The sequence below is a fragment of the Ctenopharyngodon idella genome, chromosome 18, assembly GCF_019924925.1.
Source record: "Ctenopharyngodon idella isolate HZGC_01 chromosome 18, HZGC01, whole genome shotgun sequence".
Classification (NCBI taxonomy): domain Eukaryota; kingdom Metazoa; phylum Chordata; class Actinopteri; order Cypriniformes; family Xenocyprididae; genus Ctenopharyngodon; species Ctenopharyngodon idella.
Genome location: NC_067237.1, coordinates 11,840,218 through 11,858,500, shown reverse-complemented (window position 1 = coordinate 11,858,500; position 18,283 = coordinate 11,840,218). Strand labels below are relative to the sequence as shown.

The 18,283-nt window shown below is 39.5% G+C and overlaps 1 protein-coding gene across 1 annotated transcript in view; it reads left to right on the top strand.

Annotated features, from left to right (window-relative positions):
• Nucleotides 1–17,997, top strand: part of LOC127500116 (uncharacterized) — a 673,680-nt gene extending 655,683 nt beyond the window's left edge. Inside the window, exon 2 of the mRNA XM_051871052.1 lies at nt 17,974–17,997. The gene's annotated coding sequence lies outside the window, so the exon portion shown is untranslated. The remainder of the gene's footprint in view (nt 1–17,973) is intronic.
• The last annotated feature ends 286 nt before the right edge of the window (nt 17,998–18,283 follow it).

Here is an 18,283-nt window from a genome sequence, read left to right as displayed (position 1 = left end):
AAGCAGTGATCCTAAAGTCATAGGGGGTTACTTCCTTGAGACAGTAAGAAGTCTTGGTGGCTGTCCTCGAATCTTGAGAGCAGATATAGGAACAGAAAACAGCACCATTAGGGATATACAGCAGTACTTGCGACATAGGGATGCTGATTCAATGGCTGGAGAAAAAAGCTTTATCTATGGCAAAAGTACGCCCAACCAGAGAATTGAGAGCTGGTGGGCTATCCTTAGAAAAGAGTGTGTGGAACTTTGGCTTGAATATTTTCACCAAATTAAAGGCAACTTTGATGGCAGCTTTTTGGACAAGAACCTTATGTTATTCTGTTTCATGGGCTTAATCCAGGTAAATATTGAATCCTCTCTCTCTTACTCACTCTCTCTCTCTCTCTCTCTCTCTCTCTCTCACACACACACACACACACAACCTTGTTTATACTAGTTTGTGGGGTCCAAATATCTCCACAAAGATAGTAAAATAAAGAATTTATGATGTTGTTGGGTCCTTCAGTTGGACTCCAAAAAGACAACATCAAAGAATGTACTACACTTATCCATCACAGAGAACTGTCTTAATTTTAACATTCTATATATACCAGCGTATATATATATATATGTATATACACTTTTTAAAGAAGTCTCTTCTTCTCATCATGGCTGCATTTATTTGGTCAAAAATACAGAGAAAAAAAAAGAAATATGTATATGTAAAATATTATTGCAATTTAAAATAACTGTTCTTTTTTAATATACTTTAAAATATAATTCATCCGATTTATTATCAAAGCTGATTTCAGTGTCACATGATCCTTCAGAAATCATTCTAATATGCTGACTTATTATCAATGTTAGAAACTGTTTTGCTGCAAAGTAAAAACTTACATTGTTACAAAAGGTTATACATACATATATATATATATATATATATATGTATGTATATATATATATATATATATATATATATATATATGTGTATATATATATATATATATATATATGTATAACCTTTTGTAACAATATAAGTTTTTACTGTCCCTTTTTATGAATTTTGCTCATCCTTGAAGAATAAAAGTATTGATTTCTTTCAAGAAAAAAACAAAAGATTTAAGTAAATGCTGCTATTTATTTATCTATTTATTTTTACTTTTTATTCATCAAATAATCCTGAAAAAGCATCACAGGTTAAAAAACAAACAAACAAAACCAAGCAGTTTCCAACAATGATGACAATAATAATCAGCATACTAGAATGTTTTCTGAGGGATCATGTGACTGATGACTGGAGTAATAATGATGACAATTCAGCTTTGATCACAGAAATAAATTCTTATAAGAATGTTAAAATTAAGACCCATTGTATAGGTTTAAGGAGATTGTAGTGAAGGGGCATGGTTTATGGAGTCATATTTAGTCTTATATAAAAGATGTTGTCTTGTCAAACTTTCCTCATTTTACTATCTTTGTGCAGACATTTGGTCCTCACAAAGTAGTAAAAACAACACACACACACACACACACACACACACACACAGACAGAGAGAGAGAGAGAGAGAGAGTAGTGATTTACCACTATTTGTGACTTTTACAGGAAGATCTGGATTCCACCAAAGACACTTGGAACAGCCACCTGATTCATCCTTCAAGGAACAGCCTTGTACCCCACGGTTGACCAGATGTTATGTACACCCTACCTGAATTATATGACACAGAAGACTACATATGTCATGTACTGGTGGCAGACTGTTTTGGGAACACCAGCAGCATAGTCAGGTGATGGCTTTTGTCTGTTTTTTATGGTATTCATCTGTTCATCTATTTAATGTTTTTGCTGTATAGTCTTGTATGCTACATATACATATTTAATTTAAAAAATGCCAGATTGTCTTTTGTATCTTTTCTGTTTGTTTATTTTTTAAAACACTGTATTCAGTAGAACAGAATTCATTAATAAACCTCCTAATTAATAAACTTCTAACATTGTTGCTTTTGTAAAATTTGTAAGAACAATTTTTTGTATATAAACACTGAGAACAGGAAACATAAATACATAAACAATGAAATTGAGATGGAATAACATGCTGCTGCTGCTGCTGCTGCTGCACATACTGTCTGACCACCTTGGACAAACACAACATTGAGGATAATATTAGATAAGGATAATTCACAAGTATTACTGACATTGGTTATTTTCTGTATCCTTACCTTTATGCAGTATCCATCACCCATACGTTTGCATCAAGGACATTTGCAAACTCTTCTGCAAGCTCAAGGTACGAAGTGTAACTACTTGGAACTTCCAACACACATCCACAGGTGTGGGACTGGGGACTTCTTGTGAAGAAACTCTTTGGCTAAATGTACCGGACATGAATAAACTTTGCAACAAGGAGATCAGCTCCTACGAATAAACAAAATAATTCAGTAAAAAATTTAATATGTATACATATAATAATAATACTATATAATATAATACACAACATCAGGAAATTCAAAACATTTTATACTAATCTATTTACTTATTTATAAATTAAGTGTAATAAATAAATATATAAACAGTTTCATATCAATAACATGTTATATTCTAATGAATATAATGATAGCAAAATATCTTAAGTAATCAATCACCTGTGCAAAAACGCAGAAACATACTCAGTTACGAACGTAACCTTGGTTCCCTGAGATACGGAACGAGTACTGCGTATGGGGAAAGGTCTCCTTTTCCTCGCTGCTGAAGCCTTTTTCAATAGCGCAGTGTAACTGCACGGCCATTGGTTCAAACTAGAGAACTTTTTGAGCCAATGATGGCGCGGCGGAGCTGCGCGAGCCTATGGCGATGCGGCGCACCAAAGCCCATCAAAATGGGCGGGGCATATGGCTATATAAGCGGGCATTTCGCCATAGGATTTCAGGTCATTCGACTGAAGTGACGACACTGAAGCCGCAGCCTCGTGGCACGGCATAGAACGCAGTACTCGTTCCGTATCTCAGGGAACCGAGGTTACGTTCATAACCGAGTACATTCCCTTTCGATACTTCACTCGTACTGCGTATGGGGAACGAATTCAACCGCTCCATGCCACGGCAGGGCCCGACTCAACTTATCATGGACACCGTAGGGCCGGAGCCATCGAACCCTTTATGTTACACTTGCAAAGAGGGAGATAGCTCCCTGGAAGTGGCATGATGGTGGAACTCGACAGATGCTGTCGTATCACACCGAGAGGACCTGAGCTTGCAAGGTCGGGATGTCCAGGTTATAAAGTCTGACAAAAGTGGATGGCGAGGACCAGCCGGCCGCCTCACAGATGTCTTTGATAGAGACTCCACTAGACCAGGCCATCCCTCTCGTGGAGTGGGCTCTAAATCCTATGGGGCAATCAAGGCCCATAGAGGAGTAACATAGAGCGATAGCGTCGACTATCCAACGCGAGAGTCGCTGCTTTGAGACCGGAGACCCTTTGGTGCGGCCGCCAAAGCAGACAAAAAGCTGGTCAGATTGCCAAAACAGCTGTGACCGCTCAATGTAGGTCCTCAATGCCCTAACTGGGCAGAGTAATTCCTACTCTCGCTTGTTCGACGAGGGAGGCAGTGCTGAGAGGGAAGTGACTTGTGCTCTGAACGGGGTCGAGAGCACTTTAGGGACGTAGCCATGCCTGGGTTTTAAAAAGACCTTTGAGTCGTTGGGCCCAAATTCAAGGCATGCAGGGCTCACAGAGAGGGCCTGCAGGTCACCAACACGCTTGACTGATGCTAATGCAAGTAGCAGAGCGGTCTTGAGCGTTAAGGGCCGAAGGTCAGCTGACCGCAGCGGCTCAAAGGCAGGCCCTTTGAGCACTCTGAGGACCGTGGAAAGGTCCCAAGTGGGAACAGTGAGAGGACGTGGGGGGTTCAACCGCTTAGAACCTCTCAGGAAACGCACAATGAGGCTGTTTCGACCCACTGATTGGCCAGCGATGGGAGCGTGGAACGCTGCAATGGCTGCTATGTACACCTTGAGCGTAGAAGGGGTGAGGCCCTTGTTAAGACGCTCCAGGAGAAATGACAGTATCGGGGATACGTCACACTCAACAGGGTCTTCGTTTCGTGCGGAGCACCAGTCAACGAAGACCGACCACTTCTGGGCGTAGAGGCGTCTCATGGACGGGGCTCTCGCCTAAGAAATGGTATTAAGCACATCCCCGGGGAGGTTTAACTCCCTCGGGTCGGCGGTCACGCCGGCAATACCACCTCGTTTTTTTTCTTACCAGTGTGAAAGAGACTCAGAATACTCCGTTAATGTTGCACATACAATTAAGAGTTATACACCATTTTAATCTGTGGAATATCTTCTTTTATTTCTGTACACTCAGAGTAAAAACAAAATGTTGTGCTTTTTGCAAAATAAAGAAAACTAACATGATGCGTGATCTGTCGTCTCCCTCTGAACGAAGTCCAATCTGATAGTTCTCAGAAAATGAACTGTAACTTAGTGAAAACTAATCACAAAAAATTAGACTTATGTCTAAAGAAACGTTGAAATGTCAGGTTTTAAATCGTGTAAGTCAAATCGAAAACAAAAATTCTGTGTTTATGTAATCTGTATGAAAATAGACACATGTCAGAAGTCCGTGATTCAGCTCATTATCCACTAATGCGGCCACGCCCACGGAGTGAGCGCTAGTCAGACGCAAATTCTGAGGCAATACATGTATACATCGTCTCAATCATGTATTTATTGTCTTGAAAAGTGTTTATCTGTATGTTAAAGCCATGGTTAGAGACCTCTGGAAGACATGCCGTTAGTTCCTGGAATGTCCTGTTCTTCTTTAGATTAATTTGTGGACTAAATGTGCACAGAGCGCCCTCCGGCTGCAAGTATGAATTGAAAACACAGTATCCAGCGTTCATAGTGATGACAATAAATATTGAATAAATATTACTCTTCTGTACAGAAAATTGACAAACATATGAGAATCCATCAATATTTCTCCAAATGTGCATGCTTTTAAGCTAAAAGGCTATATGAAATGCCATAGAAGTAACATGAATGTTCAGACGCTTTGCATCACAGAAATCCATTATATTTTAAAGTATATAATAGAATACCATTATTTTAAATTGTAATAACATTTCACAGTATTGCTGTTTTTTCTGTATGTTTGATATACACCATGATGAGCTTGAGACATGATCACAGAGGGTTTTTTCACAGCCTACCTGACTGAAAGGCCTCATTATTATGCAGGTCATTAGAGGTCTTTATGCGATTCTTTTGTCTTCTCAGGTGTGAATTACCTCATTATTCATGATGATTCACGCCTCCACGCATACTGTGTTTCTTGACAAAAAGTGTCTTACAAAAACTAAATCAATATATTGTTTTATATGAACGAGTAGGCAGGATAATTTTTACATAATTTTTAAGCAAAAACTCTAGTCTACAACCTCCAATACCCAGAAGTCTTGTGAACACAGATTTTATATATTTTTTTGGGCTTTATTTCAGTGACTTATGTTTTTTGTTTTTTCAATAACCACGCATAAACGTTATTCCTTCAAAAACACAAACATGTACATACATGTTCCTCACATATTATTGTAGCCTAGTTTGTGCTGAATACAGTGTAATGACACTTTTTCCATTAATATGTTTATGAACAACTGAAAAAAGCACAAATGTCAGGGCATGTCAAAACTTCTCCAGGGCCCCGAAAATCCTCAGACCCCAGAGGGTTAACCTACAAAACTTGCAGTGACTACACCCACTGAAAGAATGCTCTGAGTAAAAATTGTTCTTATATATATATATATATATATATATATATATATATATGCAGGTTCTGTACTTCTACAGTGCATTCATTTCATCTGTGGGATTACAAATTTGTACTATGTTATATCTAGGTTCCAATGTAATAGTATATGAACTGAAAACTTTCTATACATTGTGTTTTAAATTCTGAGGTAAAGATAATGACATTCTAAGGAGATCAAGGCAGGCAGCCCAGGTGTCTGTGAAATTAACCTTTTGTCTTCATACACTTCCTAACCATTTGGCAGAACAAGCTCAAAGCACAGCTGTGCCTTTGTCTCTATGATAATGTAAAGGTATGGGCAATACTGCCAGACTGATTGGATTAGCACCTATGCATTTGAATGACACCGTTATGCTGATTAGATCATGGCTGGGAAATGTAGGGAATGGGCTGATTCCTGCACTGCATTTGCATGCTTTGTTTAGATTGTCTCCACCTCTACTCTATGTATCCCTCCCCCTTGAATGTATATGAACTACCAAGTACACTGCCTTAGTTAGACTTGGATGACTACAGCGACGCACAGCGCGTTTCTCAATAAAGAGTAACTTCTGCTTGAAAAGATATCCCAACGTCTCCTGGTCTCTGCTTCGACGAGCAAAAAGTTTCCTACACATCCTTATTCAAAGTTAATAACAGAGAAAAAGTATACTATTGCTATTTGAAATAAAATATTTTGTTGTACTAAACATGGGAGTATACTGGTTACTTTTACTACACCATTGTACATTTTTCAGGGTTCCCACGGGTCATGGAATTTCTGGAATATCATGGAATTTTAAAAGGTCTATTCCAGACATTGAAAGTCTGGGAATTCTATATTTTTTGTCTAAGTCATGGAATATCAGGGATTTTTGTTTGTCGATTTAAATTTTAGTTTCCATTAATCAAAATATAATTTTTCTATACTGCGTTTTTTTTTTTTTTTATTGCGTTGTTTCACGTGTTTTGCGTATTGTCATGGTTAGGCTATTTTTCAGTGGCATTTTATTCCCTTCCCGCTCATCAACTTAAGTCAAATGCAGTCAGCTGTACCTGTTAACTAAGGCAAACATGCCAGGAAACTGTAAATTTCAAGAGCTTTGGCTACAAAATGACCACTTCAAAGACTGTCCTAACCAGCCGTGACAAGACAAAGGATTCTATTTTTGAAATGGTTTCTATATTTCTAGTATTTTGCAGCTAATAGTTCAGGTCATAGAGAGGGAACAAGGACATAAATGCACAAAGAAAAGTATCTATTACTTACAGTTTGAACATTCTTGTTTCCTTTTATTATTTTTTTTCAAACTCTGAGGTAAATTATCCTTTGTTGCTCTCATAGTGGCTATTAAAGTCATGCAAAATGATATTCAAGCTCAAACCATTTTAATATTAAGCAAAGCCCGAACAAGTGTATTTCATGACAAAGATTGTATCAGTCACTTGAGTATGTATTTTGAAACATGTTTTATGGTTCAATTTTGTTTAGTTTAATTTCGTTTGGTTTTTGTGTTAAGCTGGGAACAGAGCCCACCCACACGCTGTTATGAGTGGCTGTAATTTATGATTGATTTTGTCGTCTTGTAGCATGGTCAAGTCTGGTTAGGACACATTAAGCTAAAAAAAAAAAAAAAAAGGACATGGTAAGCCGCCTTTTCCCCTAGTGGCAGTCACACAGAATTTTCAAATTGGTCATGCGTAGCTGTTACCTTCGTTTAGCCACCATAGTAGAATGAATAAATGTGAATAAATTAATAAATGCACATTGGATAAACTACCAACATTACTTCTGAAGGAAAAATATTAATATTAAATATTAATTATTTAATAATTATTAACTATTTATTTCAGACTTAAATAATCATAACCATTTACAGAAATAGACTAGTGTCAAACAGTCTGCAAATCTAAATGTGACGAAATCAAAAGACTGAATGATGAACTTGATGAGAAACAGAAAATCCTCTAAAGCGTTTAACCCCTGAAAGCATAAAAACTATAAATTAATTTCTGTAGAAATAGTACCAAAAAATATCAAAGTGCATTTAACAGGTAAAAGCGCAAAAACAAAAAGGAGTGTGTATGAGTGTTTAACTTAGTTTTGTACTAAAAACATCTGTGAACAAGTAAATAAAGCTTGCAAATAGATGGATTTAAAATACTGCCTGTGGCTGATTTTTGTCTGCTCAGTGCTCAGCACAACAGTGGCCTGTTCCGTTCATTATGGGTCATGGAAATTCAGCTTTTTAGTCAGTGAAAGTCAGGGAAAAGTCAGGGAATTTGACATTTGGCTTAGAGTGGGAACCCTGATTTTCAAAAAGGTGTTTACACTCCTATTGTGTTGATACATGAAGCATTATTGCCTGTCGAATTTCTTCTGCAGTACAGGTTGGTGAGTCAGGCTGTTCAGGGCAGGCGGTCAACTCAGACGCACTGGGAAAGGATGGAATGTCCTGTGGTAAATCTGTGTTTTCTGGAGGCTGGTGGGCTGTGTCAACATACTCCCGGTTCCACTCTTCACGCAAGTTATGTAACACAATGCAGGCCACCATGACATACTTGATGTTGTTTGCTGCACTGTCATTTCTCTTCATGATGCAGCACCATCTACCTTTCAGGCGGCCAAAAGCATGCTCAACATGTATGCGAGCCCTGCTCAAGCATATGTTAAACTCCTTCTGTGGTTTTCTCAATGTACCGTCAGGGAAAGGTTTCATCACATGGTTAAGATATGCTGTATGCAGAGTCTGGTACAATGAGAGGCTGGATTTCCACTCCTTCAATGGACCTTGTAAGTAATGGAATGAAAGTACCATTTTCAAACTTGTGACAAAGCTTTGACAAACGACTCATGGCACTTCCCTGGCCAGCCAACATCAAAGTCCATAAACCTGTACTTATGGTCTACACGGCCCTGAAGCTGCACACTATACCATTCCTTTCTGTTGTAATAATCAGTGCAGTACCGTGAAGGAGCAATAATGTGGATGTGAGTACCATCCAGGGTCCCAGCACACAAAGGAAACCCATTTTATTTCCTTTAAACCCATCAATGATGGATTGCAGGTCTTGTAAAGATCTTGGTCTTTTTACCATTTTCTTCTTGAGATGGCACAAAGCCTCACACACTTCCCAGAAAATGTTGCATGCTGTGCTCATGCCAATGCCAAAAAGGTTGGCCAAATCATGAAATTCAACACTGCTGGCAAGTCTGTAGTGGGTAAGGGCCGCTGTCTTTTGTAGAGGCACTGGACTTTTCATAACTGTATTTTGGTTTTGAATATAGGGACTGAGCAAGCCACAGAGATTCAGAAATGCCTCTTGTGGCATTCTGAAGTTCTGATACCACTGACTATCTGTGAAGTGTTCCAGCACATCTGTCTCCCAGAAAATGCTGCTTCTTTTCACTGGTGGCTCAGGGGTAGTCACAAGATTGTCAGCTATAAAGAAAATGACAATTCATAAAGTAATATTTAATTATATTTTTAATAAAATTAAAAAATAATAATTTTAATATTTAACTTTTAATAAGGAATAATATATTTTTGTATTATTAATTCAAATATCCTACTTAATAGGAACTTGACACTTTTTTCGGTTTTAAATGATTTTCTGTGTTCTCTCAAAATTATGGATGTCATTTTAAAAATGTGTAAATTAACAGATACAATACAAAATAACGTTACATGTTTTCAAATTGTATTACATACCTGTGGCCACCATGATAATGGCCCATTTCAGATGTTTTTGTGTTTTTCTTCTTCTTTTTTTTTCATTTTGGTTTTATCAGCACCCTCTTGCTGTAGTGGAGCGGTGATGAAAGATTATTCCTGTAAAAACTTTCTAGCGTTTCGGTTATGAATGTGTCCGTTTTTAAAATGCATGCAAAAAAGCCAGTTCTTTGTGGTCAAATTACCGCAAAGCGCAACTGACAACAGTTACCATACGGTGCTCATCGGTGGTCAAACGGGTTTACAAAATGACTTTTAGAATGATCCCCTTTTAAAAACTCTGTGACATGGATTCAGATGGCAATTAAACCACACAACCTTGGTGTTTGTCAAAAAACAGTAGGTAATTCGGCCGGGGATTTTTTTTACACGGGTGGTGGGAGAAAACACTGACATTCTGGATTCGGATGGCAATAAAATCACAGTCTACCGTCTGTAAATGGTGAAAATACCTTACGTCTCCCTGAGAAACAATTACCGTCCTAATAGGTCTTTAGACGAAACTCCCCCCAGCTAGCGTGTCTTTTCGAAGTGACTAGCAGCCTTGTCACCTGACCTGAATACTGTGCGCTGATTCGCTAAAACGGACTTATCGGGTTCTGTAAACAAACAGTAAGGGTGCTTGTTGATTTCTGGCAAAAAACGTAAACTCGCAATGCCTTGACAGTGGACAATACTGGCTTTTTTGACAAAATGTATTTAGGGTTCAGAACGTGCTATATGTGGAGAATAACGCACTGCAGTCAGTTCATTTTTTTTTTAAACGTGGTGTTTATCTGTTTTTGCAACTCTTCATATATTTATCATACAAGCAGTGTTTCATGGAAGGTTTAGTGATCCTTTAGTGATTGTCGAACACAATTGAATAAATTCAAGGCGCACATTTTTATTATACAAAGTTCTTTTACTTTTACTATAAGCGAGTCTCTTTCGAACTTTATTAAATGAATGTACGTGTGCCACTCAAACCAGCATCAGATAAAGGAACAAACAATCTAAATCAAACGGTACTTTGCTGTTTTATGATCATTCGACATCGAACAATGATTACAGTTAGGGATGCACCGATACCATTTTTAAGGACCGAGTACAAGTACCGATATTTTTTTTTCTGGTACTAGCCGATACGGATACAGATTTTTTTTTTTCTTTTTTTTTTCTTTTTTCTTTTTTTGGTGATGTGGCAGTTTTCCAAGTACAACACAGTGAGACTAATGCATGTAGGACAGCTTCTTTATTATTACTCCAATGAAAAAAGTAATAATTTTTATGTGCTTGTCACAAACTTAAAGCACAAATTTCACAATGTCCAATAACCTTCAAAGGGCATAATTACCAAAGTCATTAAAAAAAAATATATATATATATATATAACCTGCCTTTCAAAGAGTGCTAAACAAATATTACAGAACAAATGTTTATAACATAACTGTAATGATGGATCAACAGAGTGTGGATCCATTTGCAGCTTTATTAAACACAGCAGTAGTACAGACAAGGGCAGAGCAGTACTGTAAACAGGGACAGGCAAGGATCAAGACAGGCGGCAAACAAACACAGTCCAGGGTACAGGCAAGGTTCAGGGCAGGCGGCAGGGGTTCACAAGAGATAAACAGTCCAGGTAACAACAAGATATCAGTCCACAGAATAACGCTCAGAAATGACTACCGTAGCAAATCAAGACTTCGTTAAGATGTGGTGTGTATGCGTGTCTTAAATAGTGTGTGCGTGATGCAGTGCAGGTGTGTGTGTGCAATCAGTCGCAGGAATGAGGGCCTATGGGAAATGAAGTCCGAATGGTGGAGAATCAATATTCCGGTGATGGCTCCCTCCGGCGGTCCGGAGGATGAACCGTGGGAGCCATATTCATGACAATAACACTGTGAACGAATGTAAACACAACCTAGGGTGACCAGATTTCTCATGTGGAATACGGGACAAGTGGGCAATATTTTATTTCATGATATAATATATATACATTTATTTAACATCTTTTGTTGTTTTATTAACATTAATGGCAGACAAATATTTAATTAGGCTACTCTCCCTTAAGACTGAATCCAAGGATGTAATATACTGACACATATCCTGTTTTCAGCCAACTGTTTACGTCCACTTACGCCATAACCGACTGTATTTACGTGAAATACTCCACACGATGGACATTTTGACAACTATTTGTGCATTTGACCATTCAGGCACAAGGAGAAATGACCACGCGTTGTCTGAGAGAACTTGGATCGCGCGCAAGAAGGAGAGGGAGAGAGAGAGAGAGAGAGAGAGAGTGCGAGAGAGAGCGCTTCTGGTCTGTCATTCAGCATGATTTGCATGCAGTTCGCAATGTGTTGGTTGTCATCATTAATTTTGAAGTATTTCCACACCCCTGAGGCTGACATTGTTTCTGCTGCTGCCGCCGGTATCTCTGTGCGTGGAAAATTCTGTCAGATATGTCACGTGAGGTATCGTTCTTTGGTATCGGGGGTATTTTTACGAGTATGAGTACAAGTACATGAGCTTGGTATCAGCCCAATACCGATACCGGTATCGGTATCGGTGCATCCCTAATTATAGTATTAAACCACAGTATCGAACCGATGTGTCAGAGTCTAATATATGCAGGTTACAAAGCATTTTAGGCTTTTCTCATCAAAGAACATTTACAAAACTTTTAATAATTGATATCTCCACCCCACACTGTTTTCACTGCACTCTGGATTCCAATCTACCAGGATAAAACCATGAGTCCAGCACATCCATTGAATTCCTAGGCATCAACTCGGATACAGTTAATCTGCAGGCCTCACTGCACAAGGAAAAATTAATAGGATATTTCTGGTTACATCCACCTTCCTAGTCAGGACACAGTGTCCTAAATGCGAACTGCTGTCTTTGCGTGGCCACTTAAACTTCACAATGTGCATAATCCCACAAGGCCACCCCTCTATCTCATATCTCCTCTCCCTCGCATCTTCAATTCACACACTTGAAGATGAGCGTCAGGCCATGGCAGCAGGCCTTTAGCAAGCCTGGGCCACGCCCCAGATTCCGCCACCTCCAGGCCCCACTCTCCTCCTCCCTCCGCTCAGCCACACACCATGGCTTTCCCTGGCGCCGCACCCCATTCAACAATGTCTGTCCCTCTAAACTAATGCCTTCCCCCTAGTGTTAGGTTGCCTTTGCTAGCGAAGCAAGCTCAGTCGTCTCAGCCATTTCATCCCGCTGTCTCTAACCTTCCCCATTCCTCCTCCTAGCGCAAGGCTGCCTCCGCCAGTGATGCAGGCAAAGATAACACTTTATCCTCCTGCTGCCTCTAACCTTTTCTCCTACCAGTGACCTAGAGGTCCTTCAGCAGACCCTAGCCTGAGGATGCATCTGCAAGCAGCGTAGGCCCAGTCATCAGTCTCAAACTCACTTTCTTTTCCCGGCCTACATCTCCAACCGCAGACCCTAGCATGAGGCTGCCTCCACTAGCAGCGCAGGCCCAGACTGCCTATCTGCCACCCCAGCTCAGCATTCCACCAGATCACTTTTCCAGTCTTTCATTTTGCATATGTTGTGAACAACAGTTAAGATGGCATTCCAGGGACCAGTTTACAACAGGGCCCCTCTCTAACTGCTGGTGTGTAAGAAGATGTGCCACACTGTGATTGGATCTTTGGTGAATGAACATAAACAAATGTTCAGCAATATCAGATGTTAGGACAACTGCCAGACACCTCTTCCAGAGCAGGAAGGGGGACCTTCTGCACCCACCAAAACCAAGGAGAGGACTTCTCATTGGATGACACATTGACTCTAACCACCAAACTCACACAGAGATCTATCTAAATCCATTCATAGCTATGTTTGGAGGCCTTAATTTGGTTTAAACTGCATCGCGTCCACTCCATCTTCATGCAAAGCACATTTTATGTTAATGGTTACTGACTGTTAAAACAACAGGTCATGGGACAGACCTGTTAACAGATAAACAAATGCATGGACGATGACTTAACCATTCCATATCGTGTTTGGTGTCTATCTGTTCCCTACGATGCCTTTAATAATTTGAAAGAGGTTTGGTAAATAAATAATGCATGGGTAAAATGTTAAAGACACTATTTTAACACTGTACTTTATGCTATGCAAACGAGTTCCACACTAGGATGGGCAACACCGGGGCTGCTTCAGATAACAGTGGCCAATCACACTCCAGGATCGGCAAGGTGCCACATTTCAATCTCCTCCTCATCAGAAAGGGATAAATATGTCCCCCAGGTAGACACACCCTTGTTCTGCGTTTCCAGCTCGACGGGGAAGGAGACATTAACAGACACTCCATATCCTGAGTTTCTGACCTGACGAGGAAAGAGACTACAAGAGAGTTAAGGTTAAGCTTTTGCGAGCAAAACCTTTCACATTGCTTCCAGCTGCACTCTAGCTGCAAAAAAGGGCCCCAGCATTGAGGGACTTCATCTGACCCTTACGGCTCCTACAGCAGTGCAGCCCAGTCCGTAAAGGACCTCTGCATCGGCAGACATTGCCTGTACTACACGGCTCGTCAGCGACGCAGCCAGCCTGCAAAGGAACCTGTGAAGATTCATCTGACCCAGCTGCCCAGTCCATCCTAAAGGACCCTCTTGGCGCAACCGAAGTTCAGCATCCTCCAGCCAAGAGTGGCACGACTACTGGATCGCAACTCCGCGCCCTCCCACTGCACGCAGCCAGCATCATCAGTGGAAGACGTCTCTGCTACCGGATTGATCACCCGACTGTGTGGAACGTAAATATAAATTTACCAAACCTCTTTCTAGAGACCTTGGCATTAGTTTACACATGCAGCATATGTTTTTCTAACCTTTTTAGATAATAGTTACTTGAGGTCAGCTTGTTACAAATAATAGGGATATTATTTGTTGAATGATAAATAAGCAATTATTTATCACCATTTTACCAGAGCCATTAGGTGGTTTCCATAAGAAGCATTCCCATACAATTTTCTTCCATTCTACATTCAGTTCAACCGCATTACATTTATCCATTCTGTGTTCACTTCATTTATTTGTTTCGCCGATTTAATTCAGTATTTTCCTTTGATTATTATTTTACTATCTTTTAGAAGTGCATATTCATTACTTTATTATTAATCGTTGTGGTATTTACTCTTGCATGTCTATTGTTAATAAATTCCATTGATTTTATTATAACTGTGTCTTCCTTGTGTTGATGATCAAAGACTCTACTAGTTGACCGACTCCCTCCAGTTTATATTAATTCTGAATAATTGAACAACTCTTTTTGGAGTGTTCTTAAATTTTTAAGATAGTATTCTTGACTGGTGCTCCGTATTACAAAAGAGGGGATGGGTCATCTGATACACCCATAACCACACCTTAAGTGACACGTGATCAAAAATCACTACGTCACCAGTGAATGGAGTAAAAATCACTACACATAGGTGCAGCAACCACAGCTGCTCAAAAAGGCCGCTCCCAGCATCAGATTCAATCTCTCAGTGGCTGGTTGCCAAAGGCTTTTAAGAGTTATATTCGCTCCTATTGCTTCCACATCAAAGAAGCTCAATGAACCCTTATCAGCTAAATTCTTCAGCTCCAGCTTGTTCTCACACACTCAAACCTACAGGCTCACCATATCCACCTCAATTAACACCATCAATCCGTTCAATAGTGAAAATATTTTTTACTTCACTGCCGCAGAAGTGTCAAACCCTCATCAGCTAAAAAAAAAAAAAAAAAATTCCACGTTTTCCCTTTCCCCATCCAGCGAGGCTTACCGTCTAATGCAGTGAGTATTGAACTCCCGCTGGATGCTGTGAGGGCCCTCCCGGTCGAGCGCCCATGTTTTCTCTTTCCCCATGTTTTCTCTTTCTCCATCCGGTGAGGCCCCCGTCTGAGGTCCCTCTCGGTCAAACGACCAGGCTTCGTTTTGAAACACCAGCCCGCCAAATCTTGGGGTCATTTGGGGGGGTCTTTAGTCTGGCAGCTGTCCTTTGCTAATTTGCTTTTTGGGGGAGTACTCTGGGTTCAGGCCAAATTCCGAGCTTGGAGCCCTCCCCCCAGACAGCACACCAAATACGCATAACCTTTACTATCTAATTATATGTAAGTGAGAGCTTGTGAAATTATGTTTTATTAACAAAGTTCGGGAGGAGCACGTTCAGATAATTAACCTAATTAACACGAGAGGAGCGCATTCAGTTAATCAACTCAATTAATGATAAGAGGTAAATATACAGCAGACTTACCTCTGTTTGTTGACAGTTTATCAGCATCCCTCCACCACCCCATCTCCTCACTTCTATTTCTAACTATTCCTATCACATCCGGGGGGAGTACTCTAGGTTTGGACCAAACTCTGAGCTCTCCGAGAGGTTGTAGGTTCGAGTCTCAGTACCGGCAGGAAATGTAGGTGGGGGGAGTGAATGAACAGCGCTCTCTCCACCCACATTGCCCACAACTGAGGTGCCCTTGAGCAAGGCACCTAACCCCCAATTGCTACCTGGGCTACATTATATACAATGAAGACGCATGTTAAGGGGGCGTGTCAAGGAGAATCATGACAACACAATTCTTCCAATTTCAAATCCTGGTGTTTGAGAATGGTAGAAAAGAATAATTCATAATATAAACTGGGAAGTTAATTTTGAGTTCTGAAACTTGCAGTATGTTTTGATTATAGAGTAACCTCTTATATGTAAGTACCAATAACATTTTGATTCTCTATTTCATGATCCCTTTAAAGCTAAATGGTGAGAGAGTTTGAGTTAACAGAATGATTCAAGTTGTTTTATTTATTTATTTATTTATTTTTGTAATATATTATATGTATTTTGTCATACATTTTATATGAAGTTTAAATTAGTTTAATAGGTAAGAAATGTGTTTAATGGTAGATACTTTAAATGTGACTACATGCAGGGTCCAAAGAAGACATTTTTAAGGTTGAGAGCAGAACGGGAATACATTCTCACACACACAATTTGCGCACGCAAATTATCAAAGTACATATTTATTTAATTAACTGTACATTTAACTGCAATAAGAAATTCCTGTTGTAAGAACAGGTATGGGGTGATGAACAGTGCACTGCATTGTCATTGTCAGGATTCAGAGAGGAAGGACCAGGCAGGAACACAAGGAACTCGTAGCTTGATGTAGATCTCAGATGTAGAATCAGTCTTTCCGCCAGGTAGAGACTCACAGAACCAGAAGCTTATAACTTGAGTTTGATAGTTGCACCAGTCAGGCTGCCAGGCAGTTAAGAGTCAGTGGCCAGGGAACTCAGGATACAAGGCAGGAACAAACACAAGAAACATACAAGACGAGACACAAGACAAGACAGACAAGATATAACAAATAAGAGAACCAAAAAATAATCTAATAACATCAATGACTAAAGAAACAAATGTAAAGAAACAAGAATATAATTAAAGCTAACGAAACTCAAATTAAAAAAAAGAAAAGAAAAGGTATAAACGAAAGAGCTAAAATCCTAGAAATAAAAAACTGGAATTGCAAAAGAAAAGCAGGACTTTCTCTTAACAGGAAAAAATAAAATTGAAGAAAACAAGTAGAAATAAAATTCTAAAACAAAAGAAAATCTAAACTAGGTTAGAATGCACGAGAGCTAAACTAAGCAAAACAGTACTAGAAAAAAAAATAGCAACAAGGATACTTTGTTACTGAAAATAAGATCAAAAAATAACTAGAGCAAGAGCTAAGATAACTACAAGAGCGAAAACCAGAAAACACCACAAAGCACACACAACGAACCAGCAAAGACATGAGGGAAGGAGGCACAATATAAAGGAAATAAAGCACATGAGGATCAGTGCCCGGTTGCATAAAGCACCTTGCATAAAGTTTTTCCTTTAAGTATGACACTTAAGGCGTGATTTCTCCTTAACTAGATAGGTAGATAGATAGATAGATAGATAGATAGATAGATAGATAGATAGATTCACAAATAACCTGCCTGATCTGTCTCAGCTGCTCAGTGTACCCAAACACACAAATGAACTTGAGGAAATGACTAGCAGTATGGGCACCATTTTCTCTAGTACATTAGATACTGTTGCACCCATGAGATTAAAAAAGGTTAGAGAGAAAAGTACTGCACCATGGTACAACAGTATTACTCGTGCCATAAAGAGAGAAACTCGTAATCTAGAGCGCAAATGGAGACAAACCCATTTAGAGGTCTTTAGAATCGCATGGAAAGTGTGGGATTACAAATTTAAGAATCTGTTTAAGATCTGCTGATCCTACATCCTGACATAACCTCACATGAAATACTAAGGTGAAGTATATTGTATTTAACATTTTGAGGTAAAGATAATGACAATTTAAGGAGATCAAGGCAGGCAGCCCAGGTGTTTGTAACATTGACCTTTTGTCTTCATGCACTTCCTGTCCATTTGGCAGGACAAGCTCAAGACACAGCTCTGCCTTTGTCTCTATGATAATGTAAAGGTATGGGCGATACTGTCAGACTGATTGGATTAGCACCTATGCATTTGAATGACACTGTTATGCTGATTAGATCATGGCTGGGAAATGTAGGGAATGGGCTGATTCCTGCACTGCATTTGCATGCTTTGTTTAGATTTTCTCCACCTCTACTCTATGTATCCCTCCCCCTTGAATGTATATGAACTACCAAGTACACTGCTTTAGTTGGACTTGGATGACTACAGCGACGCACAGCGCGTTCCTCAATAAAGAGTAACTTCTGCGTGAAAGATATCCCAACGTCTCCTGGTCTCTGCTTCGACGAGGAAAA